Here is a 13,525-nt window from a genome sequence, read left to right on the forward strand (position 1 = left end):
CATGGAATTACTATCCATAGAGATTCTATGGTACAATTTGGTTCATTTAAGATTTTTACTTCATTTGATTCTATGCTTTCTTTCACATCTAGTGCCACTCCCCCACCAGCACGACCTGTTATGTCCTTCCGATATATTTTGTACCCTGGTATTACTGTGTCCCATTGATTATCCTCATTCCACCAAGTGTCTGTGATGCCTATTATATCAATAGTCTCATTTAAAATGGGACAGTCTAGTTCACCTATCTTTTTATTTAGACTTCTAGCATTAGTATATAAGCACTTTGCAAACTTGTCACTTTTTAGCTGTCTATCATTACATGATGTAATTGAATGAGACTTTTTTCTTTTGACTGTTTCTCATCAGATTCTACCCGTATTTTAACATCTTCCATCCTCTCCTCCTTACTAGGACATAGAGCATCTCCATTAATAGATCCTCCTCAAGGGATGTCGCTGTCTGAACCATGTGCTTAACTGCACGTGTCAGCTTTCCCCCAGCCCTTAGTTTAAAAACAGCTCTACAACCTTTTTAATTTTAAGTGCCAGCAATCTGGTTCCATTCTGGTTTAAGTGGAGCCCATCCTCCCTGTATAGGCTTCCACTTGCCCAAAAGTTTCCCCAGTTATAAATAAATCTAAACCTCTCCTCCCTATGCCATCATCTCATCCACGCATTGAGACCCTGCAGTTCTGCCTGTCTAACTGGAACTGGAAGGATTTCCGAGAATGCTACCATGGAGGTCCTGGACTTCAATATCTTACCTAGCCACCTAAATTTGGCCTCCAGGACCTCTCTCCTGTCCCTCCCTATGTCATTGGTACCTACAGGTACCACGACCACCGGCTCCTCCGCAGCACTATACGTAAGTCTATCTGGATGTCTCGAAAGTTTCGCTACCTTCGCACCAGGCAGGCAAGTCCTCATGCGGTTCTCCCGGTCATCACAAGCCCAGCTATCTGTTTCTAATGATCGAATCGCCCATTACTAATACCAGTCTCTTCCTAATATCTGGAGTTCCCTCCCCTGGAGAGGTATCCTCAGGGCGAGAGGATACCACGACATCATCTGGAAGGAGGGTCCCAACTAAGGGATCGTTTCCCTCTGCTCCAGTTGGATGGTCTCCTTCCCTGAGACTTTCATCCTCCTCAACAGCACAGAGGCTGTCAGATGGGGGGTGGGACCGTTCTACTGTGTCCTGGAAAGTGGAAAGTCTCCTCTATGTACCTCTCTGTCTCCCTTAGCTCCTCCGGCTCAGCCACTCTGGTCTCCAAAGCCTGTACACGGTCTGTGAGGGCCAGGAGCTCCTTGCAACGAATTCACACATTCGCTACCTGCCCATAGGGCAGGTAATCTTACATGCTGCATTGGGTGTAATAACCTGGATAACCCCCATTCTGTTGCTGGATTTCTGCCTGCATTCTCTTTTTACTCCCCAAACTCATTCCTTTGTTCTTTTGTTTTTATGAGGGGGGGTGTTTTTGGCTTTAAGTTTAAAGAATCGTAAGTGTATCCAGCCCCCACTCACTCACTGTATAAAATTCTTCAGTGGCTGTTGGGTTGCAGAGACAACTAGTGCTCTGATGCTATAGTCTGGGGGGTAGAGATCTTGCCCAGGAGGTGGAGGCCGCCTGGCTTCCGGTCCCTGCTCCCATGAACATGCTCTGGAGTAGGGATTCGAACCCAGGTCCCTCCTTCTCAGGTAAGTGCTTAAACCACTGCTCTAAAGGCTATAAAGGGGGCATCCCCATCCTCTTCTATGAATGGTGCCTAAATTCCCTTGCCAGTTTGGCCTGAATAATCAAAATGTTTGCAGTGGTGTTTGTAGCTGTGTTAGTCTGGACAGAAGATCTAGACTCCCTCATAGATTTCCATAACTTCTAGAGTTTCATGGATGGGTGGTGGTGCTGGTGGTGGTTGAACACTCTTACCAGCATCAACTTTCTGGACACCATGATCAGCTTCAAGAATGAAACCTTACAGATAATTATGTACTGGAAACCCACTGATCACCACACTTACCTCCGCAGATCCAGCAAGTACCTAAGGCACCCACTCCCCCCCCCCCCCAAAAGATTATCTACAGTCAGGCACTCAGATATCACAGAAATCGCTCCAAAGATAAAGTCCAGGACACACATCTTAACACACTTAAAATCACCTTCACCTAACAAGGACACTCCACCAGAGAAGTAAATCATATCATGGAAAAGGCTACCCAGCTATCCCAGGAGAACCTGCTTCAATACAGGAAAAAGAAACCTAGTGACCACACAGCTCCTGTTGTCACTTGCCACACTGCACGGGATTCCATAGAGGGTATCATCAAACGATTCACAACCCATATTTGATGGGGACCACATCCTGAAAGAAATCCTTCCCGAACCCCCTCGTCTGCTCTTCAAACAACCTGACCCAAACTCGCCAAGCTCCCCGATACCAGGAACCACCAACTCAGTGGCACCAGGCCCTGCCAGAACAACATATGCAAAACCCTCTCCACTGCTACGATCACCAACACCCCACACAATACACACTTCAAGATTCCTGGGTTCTACATTTGCCTATTGTCACAGAGTGTGGGGGAGTCAGGGCCCTGCACTCTTTTTTTTTTTTTTTTTTTTTTTTTCCCCCCCTCCCCCCTTCTTGCGATTCACCGTGACTCTCAGCCAGCCACTAAAACAAGGTTTATTAGACAAGAATACAGTCTCAAGCAGGGCTTGTAGGTACAACCAGGATCCCTCATCCAGGTCCCTCTGGGGGGCAAGGATCTTAGACCCCAGCCCTGGGGTTCCCTGCCTCTTCCCAGCCAGTCCCAAACTGAAACCAAAAACCCCTCCCAGCAGGCTCTCTCCCTTTGTCCAGCTTCCCGGGCAAAGGTGTCAACTCCCCACCCCTTCCTGGCTCAGGTACCGTCCCTCACCTAAAGTCATCCCCTGCTCTCCCATCCCCCATGCAGACAGCCCCAGTAAAACTAAATGACATTCCCAGATCAATCCACCCCCCTCCCTACTGCGTCACACCTATCACGTATGGTGTACCTCATCCAGTGCACTAAATGCCCCCATAACTATGTGGGTGAAACCAGACCATCATTATTCTCTCAAATGAACTTGCACAGAAAAATAATGCAAGAACTTCATATTACCTGTGGGCAAACACTTCTCAGAAAGCAATCACTCCATATATGATCTTTTGATATTTGTCCTCCAGGGAAACCTGCGGAACACCTTCAAAAGCTGAGCCTGGGAACTTCAATTCATAACTCTGCTAGGCCAGGTCAACACTAGGAAATCAGGTTGGTATAAGTCACTCGGGGGCGTGAAAAGTCCACCCCTCTGAGTGACGCAGCTAAACCAACCTAACACGGGGAGCAGACAACGCTATGTCGACAGGAGGACTTCTCGCATGGACATAGCTACCACCTCTTGGGGAGGTGGAGTACCCACAGGATGGGAGAAGCTCTTGTCAGCATAGGCAGCATGTCAGCACAGACCTGTCCCTAGACACCAAAAGCCATGAACTTAACAGGGGCCCAGGTTTTATGGCTCATTACAACCATTTGTAGCACACCACACTTCCCGCTACCCTTAATTGCTCATTTCAAACCCTTTATGCATAACAATCTAACGGAATTGCCCACTTCGTTGCAAGTGACCACCTCCCACATGTGTTACAAATTGGGACAGATTGTTGAGCCAAAAGGGTATTTAGCTCAGACACTGGAAAATTAGGTTGGCATAACTACACCCCTCGGGGGTGTGAAAACTACACTGCTCAGGGAGGTGGATTTAAGATGACTTAAGGTCCCATGTAGACAGTGCTAGGTTGACGGAATAATTCTTCTGTAGACCTTGGCCATATTTACACTAAACAATTGTCAACCTATGTTACATCGGCATACAGTCATCATGTCACTTCTGGATGTGCACGCTACGCTCCTTGTGTTTGGTGGTGGATACTTGCACGGTGCAATGCACTCTGCATCGATACAACTGCCACCATCCAGTGCAGGGTGTTTTGGGTAATTTTTTGCAATATCTCATGGGGCCAAAATGAGTTGCTTAGTGGTGACTGGGCACATTGGGTCAAGTTCCCATAGTGCAGTGTTCTCCATCTGATAATTTCATCTGAATCAGATAATATTTTGAGCCTTCTTTGCAAAATCCCCTGCAAACCTACATGTCCCACCTCACTGTCCACCATCTCTCATAGAAGCATGGAGCCTACACAGCTCTGCACTGTTGTCATGAGGAGTGTTGAAAGTACAGGGTCTGTGATTGTTGTATTTGCTACTCCTGGGGGAATTCTGCGCCCCCCCCAAAAAATTCTGCGCACAATATTGTAAAATTCTGCAACTTCTAGATGTAGTGTTATTTTGACATAATCACACCAGCTTCAATTATATTGAAATTTTTTTTCAAAATACTTGTCAGCAGGTATGTCTATCTGTAACAATACAGGCAAACAAAAATTCCCCCAGGAGTAGAGAGTTAAAGAACCCCTACGACAAACCAGTTCCTTCTTCTCTGCCCTTTCCCTCACAGGGCCCACCCACGGGGCCTCCCCCCAGACACTGGGCTTGGCTGGGGCAGGTGTATTATTGGGGCCTCCCCCCAGCCCAGACACCCATCCACCTACCCCTCAGAGTCCAAGGATCCAAAGGGAGAAAGCCTGATGCTTGATCCCAGGTTTGTGTGGTATTTCCTACATGCTGCCCTCTCCTTCCCTCTGGGCATGCCAGGAACTGCAGCTGATGGAAACTCTCCCACTCCCTCCTCCTCCTCCCCCAGCAGTGTCTTTTATAGGCTCTGCTGGGTCCAGCGGCCCCTGGTGGTGGCCATCAGCATTGCAGCCCATTTCTGTAGAGGAAAGGAAATTCTGCGTGCACAACATTAATTTCTGCAAAATTCTGTATTGCCTGGGAGTAATTTGCAGAGCCACAAGAGGAGCTGCAAGGAACACTAAGATTCCTTGAAGCCAGTTTGCTGTGGGAACTAGAAAGAAATAATTCAAGCTTGCTGGTGGCATTGACAGAGCAGCTGGAGACGGTGAAGCGCCGTTTCTGGAGCAGAGAAATAAACACTGACTGGAGGAATCACATCATAATGCAGGTTGAGATGATGAGCAATGTCTGCAGAACTCTGGATGTGCAAGGCCACATCCCTGGATCTGTGTGCTGAAACTCTCCTCACTCCTTTGGTCCAGGAACACCAAAATGAGAGCCATGCTAACCGTTGAGAAGCAAGTGGCTATTGCACTATGAAAACTTGCAGTGCCAGATAGCTAGAGGTCAGTCAGGAATCAATCTGGAGTTGGGAAGTCCACCACGGGGGCTGTTGTGATTAATGGCCATGCACACTTCCTTGACCTCCTGCTATGCAGGACTGTGACTCTGGGCAATGTGCAGGACATAATGTATGGTTTTGCAGCAATGGGCTTCCTGAACTGCAGTGGGACGATAGCCGGCACGCACATCCCTATTTTAACACCCTCCGCAGACTATATCAATAGAAAGGGCTACTTTTCTATGGTAATAGAAGCAGTGGTTGATGTCGGTAAAGCATACCTGGTGATTCATGTGGGCCGGTCAGAGAAGGTGCATGAGCATGAATTTTGAAGAACATCGGGCTGTTCAGAAAGCAGGGGCTTTCTTTCCTGACCAGCGGATTACCATCGAGAATGCGGACATGCCAATAGTGATCCTGGGAGACCCAGCCTCTCCCTTGCTCCCCTGGCTCATGAAATTGTAAACTGGCCACCTCGACAGCACGAAGGAGTTTTTCGCCTTCGGGCTCAGCAGGTGCAGACTGACCATTGAATGTGCCTTTGGTGATTTGAAGGGTCGCTGGTGGTGTGTTTTACTTACGAGATTGGACCTCAGTGGGGGGGGGGGGGATCCCAGTGGTTATAGCTGCTGGCAGTGTCTTGCATAATATCTGTGAAGCAAAGAGGGAAAACTTGCTGCAAGGGTGAAGGTGGAGTGGATCTCTGCTGAATTTGAATAGCCAAATACAAGGGCTATTAGAAGAGCTTAGCATGGAATGTGATGGTTCAATTAAGCTCTGAAAGAACATTTTAATAGTGAGCCAGAGGGGGTGTGGTGTTGTTGTGTGTGCTACATGGCCTTGCTCTTTTCCAGCCTGGTATGATTCTTGTCGTGATTGCTGTGTGTGTGGGAATAGAACATTGTGCACAGGCAGTTCTAATAGGTGCATTGGCAATGTTATGGGGTCTCTGACAAAATGAAGTAACGGGAAATTTGTGCATGTCAGACCTGCTCAGCATGAGGCAGCATATGTGGCGAACGAACAATGATGAATCTTGATCCAAAAATAGAATTTTATTCCGTAACCTGAACCAGGCAATTAAAAAAAACATTTAAAACTTAATTTATTAAGGGAACAGAATTTATGAAGGGGAAAGAACGCACATTTCCATTTCAGGTACACATACACCAACAGCATCTTTCACAGGTGTGTGTGTGTGTGTGTGCTACTGTAGTTTCCACTCCATGCATCTGATGAAGTGGGTTTTAGCCCACGAAAGCTTATGCACAAATAAAATTGTTAGTCTCTAAGGTGCCACAAGGACTCCTCATTGTTTTTGCTGATACAGACTAACACGGCTACCCCTCTGAAACCTGTCAGCCACGGTGAGTTTGGCCCTTGGGGTGGGGGGAGGGAGAGGACATGTGTATAGGGTAGTGGCACTGAATACTAGCACTGTTTTCCATAGACAGTGGTGACTTTAGCTGATACCCTCAGGAGTGAGTTAATGGGCAGAGAGCACAGCTACTCCTGGTGTCCTGATGCTGCCCTGGCCCATATGCTGCTAGCCTGCTGAAGTAATCACTGAGTGGTGTGAGAAAGTGTCCTCCTGCGGCAGAGGAAATAAGGCAACCTGTGATGCTGTGTGATTAAATATGTCCATCTAAATTGTTGATATTGCCACGGTCATACAATTACAACAATCTTCTACAGAGCATGTCATGGACCTAAACTAGGAAAATGCAACCTAGATGGTGCTATTATAAGGTGGGTGCAAAACTGGTTGGAAAACCGTTCCCAGAGAGTAGTTATCAGTGGTTCACAGTCATGCTGGAAGGACATAACGAGTGGGGTCCTGCAGGGATTGGTTCTGAGTCCGGTTCTGTTCAATATCTTCATCAATGATTTTGATAATGGCATAGAGAGTACACTTATAAAGTTTGTGGATGATACCAAGCTGGGAGGGGTTGCAAGTGCTTTGGAGGATAGAATTATAATTCAAAATGACCTGGACAAACTGGAGAAATGGTCTGAAGTAAATAGGATGAAATTCAATAAGGACAAATGCAAAGTGCTCCACTTAGGAATTAACAATCAGTTGCACACATACAAAATGGGAAATGACTGCCAAGGAAGGAGTGCTGTGGAAAGGGATCTGGGAGGTCATAGTGGATCACAAGGTAAATATGAGTCAACCTTGTAATGCTGTTGCAAAAAAAGCAATCATTCTGGGATGTATTAGCATGAGTGTTGTAAGCAAGACACAAGAAGTAATTCTTCTGCTCTACTCCGCGCTGAGATGGCCTCAGCTGGGGTATTGTGTCCAGTTGTGGGTGCCATGTATCAGGAAGGATGTGAACAAATTGGAGAGAGTCTGGAGAAGAATGACAAAAATGATTAAAGGTCTAGAAAACATGACCTCTGAGGGAAAATTTAAAAAATTAGGTTTGTTTAGTCTGGAAAAGAGAAGATTGAAAGGGGACATAACAGTTTTCAAGTACATAAAAAGTTGTTACAAGTGGAAGGGAGAAAAATTCTTGTTCTTAACCTCTGAGGATAAGACAAGAAGCAATGGGCTTAAATTGCAGCAAGGGAGGTCTAGGTTAGACATTGGGAAAAACTTCCTAACTGTCAGGGTGGTTAAGCACTGGAATAAAAATCCCCAATGATGGAGATTCCACAACCTCCATAGGCAATTTAAGAGCAGGTTAGACAAATACCTGTCCGGGATGGTCTAGATAATACTTAATCCTGCCATAAGTGCAAGGGACTGGACTAGATGACCTCTCAGTCCTTTCCAGTTCTAGGATTCTATGAAAGGTGCAAATGGAAAAATTATGATTATTCTGTTTGGATGCCTGTATCATCTTTGTATCTGAAGTTATGGATATTGGCTATGTAGTGGCATCATACCTGGGTTGTATTCCTGGCTAATGCCCACCAAGTAAAATTTACATTGAGACTAGACCGCTGTGCATTGATGGACCATCCAGGACACTTAGTTCTCACAATGGGCCATAGAAGAAACTCATTCTGCCCAGATAGTTCTTCCTGTGGACACCTCGGCAAGAATATGGGTAATGGCTGCCCATGTGAGTCAAACTATGTAAGAACATGTGCTATGCTCATATGACCTAGGACTCCATCTTGAGCCAGTAACTTCCTACAGACTGAACTGTGAGCTTTGTTTGAAACAGTAAATTTCCAGGAACATGGCAATGGATATAAAAGACCTCTGAGTTCACTATTTTGCCTCTTTCCTGCCCTGAGATCTGGACTGTGGATTTACAACCAAAAGGAGCATTTTGAACTATGGACTGAGGAGCTTCCAATCTTTTGGAAGCAACCAGAGCGACTTTACTGTCCAACAATCTCGACCATCACTGCTACAAACCTGAAACAAGGACTTTGCAATTATTTGTATGTATATGATCTATTAACTGTTGTTAACTCTTTTGTTTTTCTTTATTAAACCTTAAGTAAAAACTAAATGATTGGAAACAGTGTGATTATTGGGTAAGATCTGAATTCTATATTGACCTGACTCTGTGGCTGATCTCTGGGATTAGAAGACCCCAATGTTTGATTAAATTTGTTTTCAATAACCGCTCATCAGAGAGTCTAGGGTCTGGATGGTGAGACAGGCTGGGAAGCCTAAGGAAACTGCTGCATCTTTGACTGCCTGTTAACCAGTGTGGTGAGACAGACGTTCACTTTTGTTAGTGGCGTGGTATAATCTAATGAGAGAATAACCACTCGTTTTGGGTGAGCTTGTCCTATTTCTCAGCCGTTTGTCCTGAATTTGGCATCTTCAGCTGTGACCCACTGAGGCAGTGACTCAGCCCTCCTCGGAAACCTTCAGCAGAGGATTGCAGAGCACCGCCATGAAAATTTCGTCAAGATCTCTATGGCGGATTCACAGGACATCCCCGCTGCACTAACTCTAGCGGGGAATGAAAAGCCAATAGCAACTCCACCTCTTGCTCGTTTCACTACCTCTTCTAGCACAAGTCTAAAAGAGTAAATCAACAGATGTCCTGCTACTTTGCGGGTTCCAACCCTGTAACGTCAAAGCAAACTGCATACTCACCAGAGGCACCTTCCCCTGCATCAGGCTTGCTAGGCTCAACTGGTTGGACTCTGGTGGAGTCGAAAACCTGTCCTGGCTCACTGCGCTACTGGATCCCTGGTTATTTGTCCCCCATACTCCTCCTCCTCCTCCTCTTCCTCCTCCTCGCTGTTCACGGCAGGGGGCTGTGATTCTAGTTCCTCTGAAGTAATCACAGGGCTCTTGGGGGTGATGGTGGGGTCTCTCCGAAGATGGCTTGCAGCTCTTTGCAAAACCAACAGGATTGTGGCTCTGCACCCAATCGGTTGTTGGCCTCCCTGGCTTTCTGGTCCACCTACTGCAGCTCATTGACTTTCATGTGGCACTGCTGCTCCCTGGGGGAGTCTTTGCTCTGCATCCCCCTGAGCAATCTGCTCCTAGATGTCCACGTTTCTAGAGCTGGGTCTGCATACCCTCTTCTCCCCACAGGCCCAGGAGATCCAATACCTCCTGTGTACTCCAGATAGGAGCATGTCTGCAGCGTGTAGTTGGCATGGTCAGCTGGGCAGTCTCTCTCTCTCTCTCTCTCTCTCTCTCGATGCTAGGTGTACTCACCAAGCCAGGCAACCATGAAAAGGAATTTCAAAAATTCTCAGCGCTCTAGAGGGGAGGGGCAGTTCCTGTCCACAGACTCCTGGGCAGTGGAGTTCACAACAGTGACCAGAGCCATCAGGATGGGGCATGGGGGACATTTCCTCAAGGCCAGTAACAGTCGACATAAGTAATGCCATGTCTATGCTATCACTGCGTCATTTTAATTACGTAGACCATGACACTCTGCTGCATGGGGAGGTGGTGGTGTTACATCTGTGTAGTGGGGCATTGACATGGGCAGGAGTGAAATTTTAAGTGTAGAACATTCACAGCTTGGTTGATGTAAACTACCTGGCATTGACCTAACCATGTAGTGTAAACTGGGCCCTAGTTAGCCGTCCACTGCGTCTATACTGAAGCACTATAGCAGTTTTGCTCCACCGGTGTAGTGTTTACAGTGTAGACAAGCCCTCTGTTTCTCTCCCCAGACCTGGAGAAAAGTGTGTGTCCCTTCTACCAGCAGAAGTTGGTCCAGTAAAAAATATTACCTGACCCACCTTGTCTCCAATCAAAATGTGCCTGTTTGATAATGTTGCAAACTTTCTTTTTTTCAAATTTAAAAAAAAAATCATTTTGGCTGAAACAATTTGGCAAAATTAACCCAAATGTGTTGACCCAAATCAGCATTTTTGGGGCAAAAAAGTTTACACTGAGAGATGTCACTGGCTGTATTGGTGGTTTGGTTTAGTTCTCTCTATAAGGCCTGTATTTGCCCTGATAACCATGGCTGTGAAGTCCATAGGACCATGTGGTGGGATTGTAATAAACTCCTTTCATGTGGCTGTTCCAGTGCATAGAAACAGCTGGACCAAGTGCTGCGGGCTAGCCAGGATCTGGGGAGATCTAGGGTCAGTTTCCAACTCGGCCACATGCTTCCTGTGTGACTTTTAAAAAGGAGGCGCTTGGGAACTATAGACCTATCCAGAGACTGTGAGGTGCACAGGTACTATGGGAATAGGGGCTGGATACGCACCATAGTCAGTCAGTCAGACCAATGGTCCTTGTAGTCCCATAGCCTCTCAGATGCTTCGGAGGAAGATGTAAAAGCTGAATTAATGGATAGCTATGCAGTAACATGTCCATGGGGGAAGCTTGATCTGAACCCTGGCTTGTGTCCTAAATCATGAAGGTTTGTCCCTCTACTATGCCCATCCTAGCTGGGATCATTCAGGAAGATATTCCTATAGATCAGTGGTTCCCAAACTGGGGTTCGTGAAATGTTACAGGGGTTCCCAGGGGGAAAATTCCCTAATGGCGGACAGAGCTATCCCTAGGGATCCTGGGCAGCCTGGGGCCAGCAGCCTGGAGTCCCTGGACTTCCAAGAGCTAAGCAGATCAAAGCCAGTATATCTATCACACTGAGATTTAAACTTCAAGACTCCTTATAAGCAATGGAAAGGGAGGTGGATATTTTTTGCTGTTTTTAAAATTAAATAGACAGCTAGTATTGGTTTTAAAATTATTATGAAGAACAAGTTTAAGCTTTGTTGTAACGTGCGTTGTTTGCCTGGACTGCTCAAGACCTGAATGCTTGTGTAGGAGGAACTCTTTGAGTTGGCTTCTTAATTACCTTCCTGCTGTTTCACATCTGATACTCCTTGATGAAACATAGGAGCCTTGTCTTATAACAGGCTTATTCAAAGTGATACAAGCTACAAAAGTGAGATCTTGGAAGAGTGTTGCCGTTTTCATAATGTAATAAAAATACTATAATGATTAATAATAAATTGTGTATAATAAGCATGTCACAAAACCAAAATTTTTTATTTGCAAGATCACTGCTTTGATAATTTAAACTCAGGTAAAGGAGAAAATCCCTGGAAATATTCATTTTTAGGAGGGGGTTTGTGAGACTTGACATTTTAGTGAAAGGGGTTCACAGGTTGTTAAAGTTTGAGAACCACTGCTATAGAGCTAATCATTTAAAAAAAAAAAAAAAAAAAAACAAACTTAACTGAGGTCTCTGACTTGACATATTGTGGCAATGAGTTCCACAGGTTAACGCAGCTCTTTGTGCTTGAGCCAGAATTTGATGGTGGGGGTGTGGGGCGGATACCCATAATGCTCACTGTTTGTGTCAGTAATTGTGGAGTATACGCAGGGTCTCCTCTGTCAGAAAACGGGTGCACCTGGCCAGATAGTCTGCTCCGCAAAGGCACGGCTTGCTGCAGGAAGGAGTACCGTGGGTGACCGTGTAAAGAGGAGACTGCTCTCCCCAGGCTGCTGCTGAGAAAAGAGCGTTGGGCTTGATAGACTGGAAACTTACCAGTTTCCCAGCCCAGTTTAATGATTAACTGGTGTATCCCTCGGACTGCAGGGGAGAGCTCTGGGCCATGTTGGGAAGGAGTGGTCCAGGCTTGCTCCTGAAACTCCTCATCCATGAACAGATGCTATCATTCCCCCCGCCTGAGCTGCTGAGGCTGCCGCACAGCTTGCTAGTTTCTGTGGACACACCCCATGGATCACAGATTCTGCTGTGCAGCCGCCGAGGCTGAGCCCAGCAGCTGCTCGCTTGGCTGATGTTGAGTGACCTCGCCGAGGCTTGGTCTGGGGTTGGTGAGATGTAGCAGAGTGTGCGCTCTGGGGGCGGAGAGGGAAGCTCGGGCTGACCGGCCCTGGACTCAGTGATCTTGGAGTCTCCAAGGGTTAATGTGGGCTGGGGATACTTTGTTGGGACACTAGGTGCTTATAAAGCACTCGCTGCCCTTATTGGCAGACTCTGTGTGAGCCTAGAACTCGCCCCTGTGATTATTAGCAGGGTCCGAACTGCCCTTAGCCATAGTGTCTCTTCTTTCGTGCTGGTCGTAGCCTATAGCAGCACTGCAGAGGTTTACGAATGGCCTCGGTCAATGTGTGATCAATGTACCTACGAGTAAGTACAGTCACCTGAATTGTGACATGTAGCAACCTGCTGTATCCTTGTGCAGTAACTGGTCTATGAGCACGTAGACAAACAGCGTGTGATTGTGAAAATGCCGGTGATGCCAGACACGGGTACTTGAGCTGGGGTTGCCAGCCCTCTAGGATTGTCCTGGAGTATCCAGGAATTAAAGATTAATCTTTAAAGATGAATGTCATGTGATGAAATCTCCAGGAATACGTCCAACCAAAATTGGCAACCCTAGCTTGAGCTGCAGGCTTGACGCATAACCTGATCAGTTAGAGGCCTGGCAGTAAAGTTCGCTGTTGGTGCTCTGCAGTGGGTGTGTTGTGGGGGTGTGTATCTTCTGTTTACTCTGCAGCATCAGGCCCTGTACTTGGCCTTACTCAGTTCTGGAGATGGCAGACCAGAGCTGATGGGCCGGTGGCTTGAGGCTGCAGTGGCCTGTGGAGCTGGGTGAATCGTTTATTGCCTAAAAAATGCACTTTCGGTGGACTCAGAACAATTTGTGAATGTGACATGTTTGCCAAAAGTGTTGTCAGGGAAATGGGCACCATTCCCAAACTGGAGAAGGAAGTGGGTGCTGCCACCTAACTTACAGCTCTTACCCTAGTGCTGGGGCACTCACCCGGGATGGAACAGACCCAGATTCAATTTGCCTGATGCGGAG

The sequence above is a fragment of the Trachemys scripta genome, chromosome 23, assembly GCF_013100865.1.
Source record: "Trachemys scripta elegans isolate TJP31775 chromosome 23, CAS_Tse_1.0, whole genome shotgun sequence".
Lineage (NCBI taxonomy): Eukaryota > Metazoa > Chordata > Testudines > Emydidae > Trachemys > Trachemys scripta.